The sequence below is a fragment of the Triticum dicoccoides genome, chromosome 4A (genome assembly GCF_002162155.2).
Source record: "Triticum dicoccoides isolate Atlit2015 ecotype Zavitan chromosome 4A, WEW_v2.0, whole genome shotgun sequence".
Classification (NCBI taxonomy): Eukaryota; Viridiplantae; Streptophyta; class Magnoliopsida; order Poales; family Poaceae; genus Triticum; species Triticum dicoccoides.
Genome location: NC_041386.1, coordinates 520,273,844 through 520,281,187, shown reverse-complemented (window position 1 = coordinate 520,281,187; position 7,344 = coordinate 520,273,844).

Genomic DNA, 7,344 nt, shown 5'->3' with positions numbered 1-7,344 from the left:
CAGCTACCATCATCTTTCAACTTAGCTTTCTCTAGGAACACATTAAAATTCAAAGGAACAGAAGCACGGTCCATTTATCTACAACAACATAGACATGCAAAATACTATCAGGTACTAAGTTCATGATCAATTAAAGTTCAATTAATCATATTACTTAAGAACACTCACTTAGATAGACATCCCTCTAATCATCTAAGTGATCACGTGATCCATATCAACTAAACCATGTCTGATCATCACGTGAGATGGAGTAGTTTTCAATGGTGAACATCACTATGTTGATCATATCTACTATATGATTCACGCTCGACCTTTCGGTCTCAGTGTTCCAAGGCCATATATGCATATGCTAGGCTCGTCAAGTTTAACTCGAGTATGCTGCATGTGCAAAACTGGCTTGTACCCGTTGTATGTGAACGTAGAGCTTATCACACCCGATAATCACGTGGTGTCTCGGCACGACGAACTGTAGCAACGGTGCATACTCAGGGAGAACACTTGTACCTTGAAATTTAGTGAGAGGTCATCTTATAATGCTACCGCCGTACTAAGCAAAATAAGATGCATAAAGGATAAACATCACATGCAATCAATATAAGGGATATGATATGGCCATCATCATCTTGTGCCTTTGATCTCCATCTCCAAAGCACCATCATGATCACCATTGTCACTGGCTTGACACCTTGATCTCCATCGTAGCATCGTTGTCGTCTTGCCAACTATTGCTTCTACGATAAAGTAAAGCAATTACATGGCGATTGCATTTCATACAATAAAGCGACAACCATATGGCTCCTGCCAATTGCCGATAACTTTTACCAAACATGATCATCTCATACAACAATTTATATAATCACATCTTGACCATATCACATCACAACATGCCTTGCAAAAATAAGTTAGACGTCCTCTACTTTGTTGTTGCAAGTTTTGCGTGGCTGCTACGGGCTTAGCAAGAACCGTTCTTATCTACGCATCAAAAACCACAATGATTTGTTGTCAAGTGTGTTGTTTTAACCTTCAACAAGGACCGGGCGTAGTCACACTCGATTTAACTAAAGTTGGAGAAACAAACACCCACTAGCCACCTGTGTGCGATGCACGTCGGTAGAACCAGTCTCATGAACGCGGTCATGTAATGTCGGTCTGGGCTGCTTCATCCAACAATACCGCCGAATCAATGTATGACATGCTGGTAAGCAGTATGACTATTACCGCCCACAACTCTTTGTGTTCTACTCGTGCATATAACATCTACGCATAGACCTAGCTCGGATGCCACTGTTGGGGAATGCGGTATTTCAAAAAAATTCCTACGATCAAGCAAGATCTATCTAGGAGATGCATAGCAACGAGAGGGCAGAGTGTGTCTACGTACCCTCGTAGACCGAAAGCGGAAGCGTTAAGTAACGCGGTTGATGTAGTCAAACGTCTTCGCGATCCAACCGATCAAGTACCGAACGCACGACACCTCCGTGATCTGCACACGTTCAGCTCAGTGACGTCCCTCGTACTCTTGATCCAGCTGAGGCCGAGGGTGAGTTCCGTCAGCACGACGGCGTGTTGACAGTGATGATGAAGTTACCAACGCAGGGCTTCGCCTAAGCACTACGACAATATGATCGAGGTGTAATACTGTGGAGGGGGCACTGCACACGGTTAATGATCAACTTGTGTGTCTATGGGTGCCCCCTTCCCCCGTATATAAAGGAGGAGAGGAGGAGGGCCGTCCACAAGGGCGCGCCCAAGGGGGGGGAATCCTACCCCTAGTAGGAGTAGGTTTCCCCCTTTCCTAGTCCAAGTAGGAGAAGAAGGAAGGAGAGGAATAAGAGAATGAAAGGGGGCCCTTAGCCCTAGTCCAATTCGGTTTGGGCTAGGGGGGCGCGCACCACACCTTAGCCTGCCTCCTCTCTTCCTCCATTAGGCCCATGAGGCCCAATAACTTCCCCCGGGGGGGTTCCGGTAACCCCGGTACTCCGAAACTTATCCGAAACGACCCGAACCATTCCGGTGTTCGAATGTAGCCTTTCAATATATGAATCTTTATGTCTCGACCATTTCGAGACTCCTCGTCATGTCCGTGATCACATCCGAGACTCCGAAAAACCTTCGGTACATCAAATCACATAACTCATAATACATATCGTCATCGAACGTTAAGCGTGCGGACCCTATGGGTTCGAGAACTATGTAGACATGACCGAGACTCATCTCCGGTCAATAACCAATAGCGGAACCTGGATGCTCATATTGGTTCCTACATATTCTATGAAGATCTTTATCAGTCAAACCGCATAACAACATACGTTGTTCCCTTTGTCATCGGTATGTTACTTGCCCAAGATTCGGTAGTCGGTATCATCATACCTAGTTCAATCTCGTCACCGGCAAGTCTCTTTACTCGTTCCGTAATGCATCATCCCATGACTAACTCATTAGTCACATTGATTGCAAGGCTCATAGTGATGTGCATTACCGAGAGGGCCCAGAGATACCTCTCCGATACACGGAGTGACAAATCCTAATCTCGATCTATGCCAACTCAACAAACACCATCGGAGACACCTGTAGAGCATATTTATAATCACTCAGTTACGTTGTGACGTTTGATAGCACACAAGGTGTTCCTCCGGTATTCAGGAGTTGCATAATCTCATAGTCATAGGAACATGTATAAGTCATGAAGAAAGCAATAGCAATAAACTAAACGATCATAGTGCTAAGCTAACGGATAGGTCTAGTCCATCACATCATTCTCTAATGATGTGATCTTGTTCATCAAATGACAACACATGTACATGGCTAGGAAACTTAACCATCTTTGATTAACGAGCTAGTCAAGTAGAGGCATACTAGGGACACTCTGTTTGTCTATGTATTCACACATGTACTAAGTTTCCGTTTAATACAATTCTAGAATGAATAATAAACATTTATCATGAGATAAGGAAATATAAATAACAACTTATTATTGCCTCTAGGGCATATTTCCTTCACTATGGGTCCATAGCTAGTAGCTAGATGGCTTCTTCTCTCTCTTTGATTCTCAATACAAAGTTGTCCTCGATGTTTTTGGAGACCTATTCGATGTAATACTCTTTTGTGGTGTGTTTGCCGAGATCCAATGAATTGTGGATTTATGATCAGCTTATCTATGAATATTATTTGAATCTCCTCTAAATTTTTATATGCATGATTTGATATCTTTGCAAGTCTCTTCGAACTATCGATTTGGTTTGGCCAACTAGATTGGTTTTTCTTGCAATGGGAGAAGTTCTTAGCTTTGGGTTCAATCTTGTGGTGCTCGATCCTAGTGACAGAAGGGGAACCGACACGTATTGTATTGTTTCTATCGAGGATAAAAAGATGGGTCTTCATCATATTGTTTGAGTTAATTCCTCTACATCATGTCATCTTGCTTAAGGCGTTACTCCGCTCTTTATGAACTTAATACTCTAGATGCATGCTGGATAGCGGTCGATGTGTGGAGTATTAGTGGTAGATGCAGAATCATTTCGGTCTACTTGATACGGACGTGATGCCTATATTCATGATCATTGCCTTAGATATCGTCATAACTTTGCGTTTTTCTATCAATTGCTCGGTAGTAATTTGTTCACCCACCGTAATAATTTCTATCTTGAGAGAAGCCACTAGTGAAACCTATGGCCCCCGGGTCTATTTTCCATCATATAAGTTTTCGATCTACAATTCTAGTTTCCTATTTACTTTCTTTGTAATCTTTTACTTTCCATTCCATAAACCAAAAAATACCAAAAATATTACTTTACCGTATCCATCTATATCATATCTCACTTAGCTAACAACCGTGAAGGGATTGACAACCCCTTTATTGCGTTGGGTGCAAGTTGTTGTTTGTTTGTGCAAGTATTCGGTGGCTTGTTGTGTTGTCTCCTACTGGATTGATACCTTGGTTCTCAAAAGCTGAGGGAAATACTTAGTCTACTTTGCTGCATCACCCTTTCCTCTTCAAGAGAAAAACCAACGTAAGCTCACGAGGTAGCAATGTCCTCGAACTTCTCTGTCATCTTGGGTGCCGCCCTTCTAGCTTCTCCTTCTCCACCTCTCACTTCCTCCCATGGTTCCTAGGCACATGGGTGGCCAGAGCAAGCCCTTTTTTGTTGAATCACCACCTTCATCTTCATTGACCATGGTGGTATTGAGAAAATTGGCAATGAAGGCGAGCCACTCGCTTTTGCTCATTCAATTTCATCCAACAATGCATAAATATGAAGCGCTTCTTCTCCGTCTTGTGGTACAATGTCCACGCGCATGCGGGCTAGTAAAGGAAGTCAATGAAATGGTCAACAAGTTGCAAGATTGAACAAATCAACCAAATGACCAACACATAGAGAAACAAGTCACAAAACTTATGAGCTCGAGGAGTGACATGCCACTTGGCTACTGGTTTTGCACTTGTTTGTATGAGCTGCAAAACATGTTGACGTCCTCTTGGATGATGTGTCATCTATGGGCTAGCAACTTTGGATTGCGATCATGGATCACTTTCTTGTAGTAGGGGTCATATCAATTTTGCTCATGAAACCAAGCATGAAAACTTTGCCAAAAATGTCCATGAAACGGATACACACTAGCGGCCAACCATACCCCACAGATCAAATCATCCTCCTTGTTCGAGTAGGCGGTTCCCTCAAAGTCTGGCTGCATAGTGTACGCATGTTGGGTCTTGCTCCGGCTGGGAGTCATCCACTTGTCAGTCTTCGTGTCCGCCTCCGTAGTGGATAATGTTCATCATTGCCTCGTCGTTTGTTGCCATTGCGCCTGGTCGAGGCATTTCGACAAACCATAATCAGACATCAATGGACGAGAGCTCTCCAACGGGAATCAGTGATCGAACTAGCGTCGGCTATTCCATGATGAGGCAATCATTGTCGAGGTCGATGGTGAAATGACGCTCGATGGCCGCCGAAGATGAAGGAGGTCGCTGACTGTTGTGGCGATTTTGTGTGCCGAGTGTACCGAGGTACTTGATGGCGTAGTAGTAGGATGGCCTCAGCTAGACGAGCCATGGTTGCGATTGATCGAGCGACACTAGCTCAACGGTGCGCTTTGGATGATTAGTTATAGCCTGAATGGCCGCTATCGCCTTCTTCTTTGCCTTGACACGCGTGCCTTGGCGTTGCGCGGACGCGAGCTCCTTTGGGTCAGGGCCTTGTGGGACGACGATTATCGTCTTTGCCTCCTTCGACAGCTCCATCATGAAGGTGGATGGCGGAACAGCAAGGGGGTGGGTCCGTGCAGAGGAGGGGGAGGGGCGGGCTTTTGTGCAGGAGGAGTGGCACGATTGTGAGAATGTGCGGTTTTGCCTCAGTTTGGGGTAGATCCGGATGTCGGAGTCTGACATAGTGGATGTCTGGACTCCCCCAAACCTCCTCTAAGTTTGGTACCAGTTTGCGGGATTTCAGATGTTGGCCATATTTTAGGTGAGACGTGTTTTATGGGCGAAAAGTGTTTGATCTAAATATTTGTGATAGATTTTGTGATCCTTGTTGAGTTGTCTTATCTCCTTAACTTTCGTTGGTGCTGCCCACGTCCTCTTGAATGGCGTACCATCGATGGGCTAGCGGCTTTGGATTGTAATCATGGATCACATTCCCACGGCAAGGATCATATCACTTTTGCTCATAAAATCAATCATGCACACTTTGCCAAAACATCGTGCCCTTTTGCTCTGTGCCATGAAACGGATCCACACTAGTGGTCAACCACGCCTCACAGATCAACTCATTCTCCTTGTTTGAGTAGGCGATTCTCTCAAAGTCTTGTTGCTTGGTGTACGCCTGCTAGGTGTCTGCCAGCTGGATGTCCGACTAGGAGTCATCCACTTGTTTGTCTTTGTATCCGCCTCTGTCGTGGATAGTGTTTATGATGCCTCGTCATCCGCCAACGTTGCGCTTGGTTGGGGCATTTAGGCAAACAATAACCAGGCACAAAAAGACGAGAACCATATAGCGGGAATCAGTGACCAATCAAGTGTCGCCTACTCTGTGAAGACATAGTAGTTGCTAAGGTCAACGGTGAACAACACTCGATGCCTAGAGGTGAAAGACGCTGCAGACTGCTGTGACGATTGCTGCGTGCGGGGCATACGGAGGTGTTAGGCGACCTAGTAGTAGGACGGCTTCAGCTGGACGGGTCAAGGTTGCGATACCGGGCGACACTGGTCCAGTGATGCGCTTCGGGTGACGAGTTAAAGGCACGAACGAACAGTACCTTCGCCATGACGCGCGAGCCTTGGCGTTGCGTGTACGCGACCTTGCGGGCTACCTCCGCCTGTTCCGACTCGTGCAGGACGATGAACATTGTCTTTGGCTTCTCCGACCATCACAACGATGGACGTCAAAATGACGTGGGATTTGGGTGAAGCCAACAGGAGGGTGGGCTTTCACGCAGGAGAAACAGCAGAATTTTGAGAATGCGCGGGCTCTGGCTTGATTTTGAGTGAGTCCGGAATGTCAAAATCTAACATGGTATACGTCTGGACTCCCCTACACCTTTCCTTGATATGGTACCGGTTTCTCGAAGTTGGAACGTTCATTTTAGACGAGCCAAATTGGATGGGCTAAAAGCGTCCTGTCTAAGTTTGGTCATAGTGGGGAGTAACTTATACTAGTGTCATGCATATGACACTAGTCTAAGTTACTCCTGAAGAGTAACTTAGACTAGTGTCATATGCATGACACTACTCTAAGTTACTACCTCTATAGTGCAAAGTATCTTAGTAGTAGTGTCATAGTTTGTTTCATTTATTGCCTTATAGACTCATTTTACCTCGGGAAGCGCTATGTTACAGTAACATATTATGTTACTCCAAGCACCTTTCTTCTCATTAAATACTTGCCACATAAGCAAAATTGTCTTGGAATGTGTTAAGTTACTATCTAAGTTACCCCACTATGGCTAGCCTCATAGTGCAAAGTAACATAGTACTTGTATCATAGATGACTTTATTTATTAGCTTATAGACTCATCTTGTCTTGAGAAGCGCTATGTTACAATAACATATTGTGTTACCACCTCTCATTAACTACTTGTCACATAAGTAATTTTTTTTTGAAATGCGCTATATTACTAGCTAAGTTACTCCCACTATGAAACTATGAATAGCCTAAATATTTTCAGTCGATTTGGTGATCGCGTTGGAGCTGCCTTATCTCCCCAACTTCATTGTATCAACAATATTGGTAATCTTCTAGAAACCATTAAGACAAACAGCATATCAGCGGTGCTGCCCATGTGCCACTGCTTGACCACCCTTCCCTGTAGTAGTACCTAGCTCATTTCCGCCGCCCCGCCCCC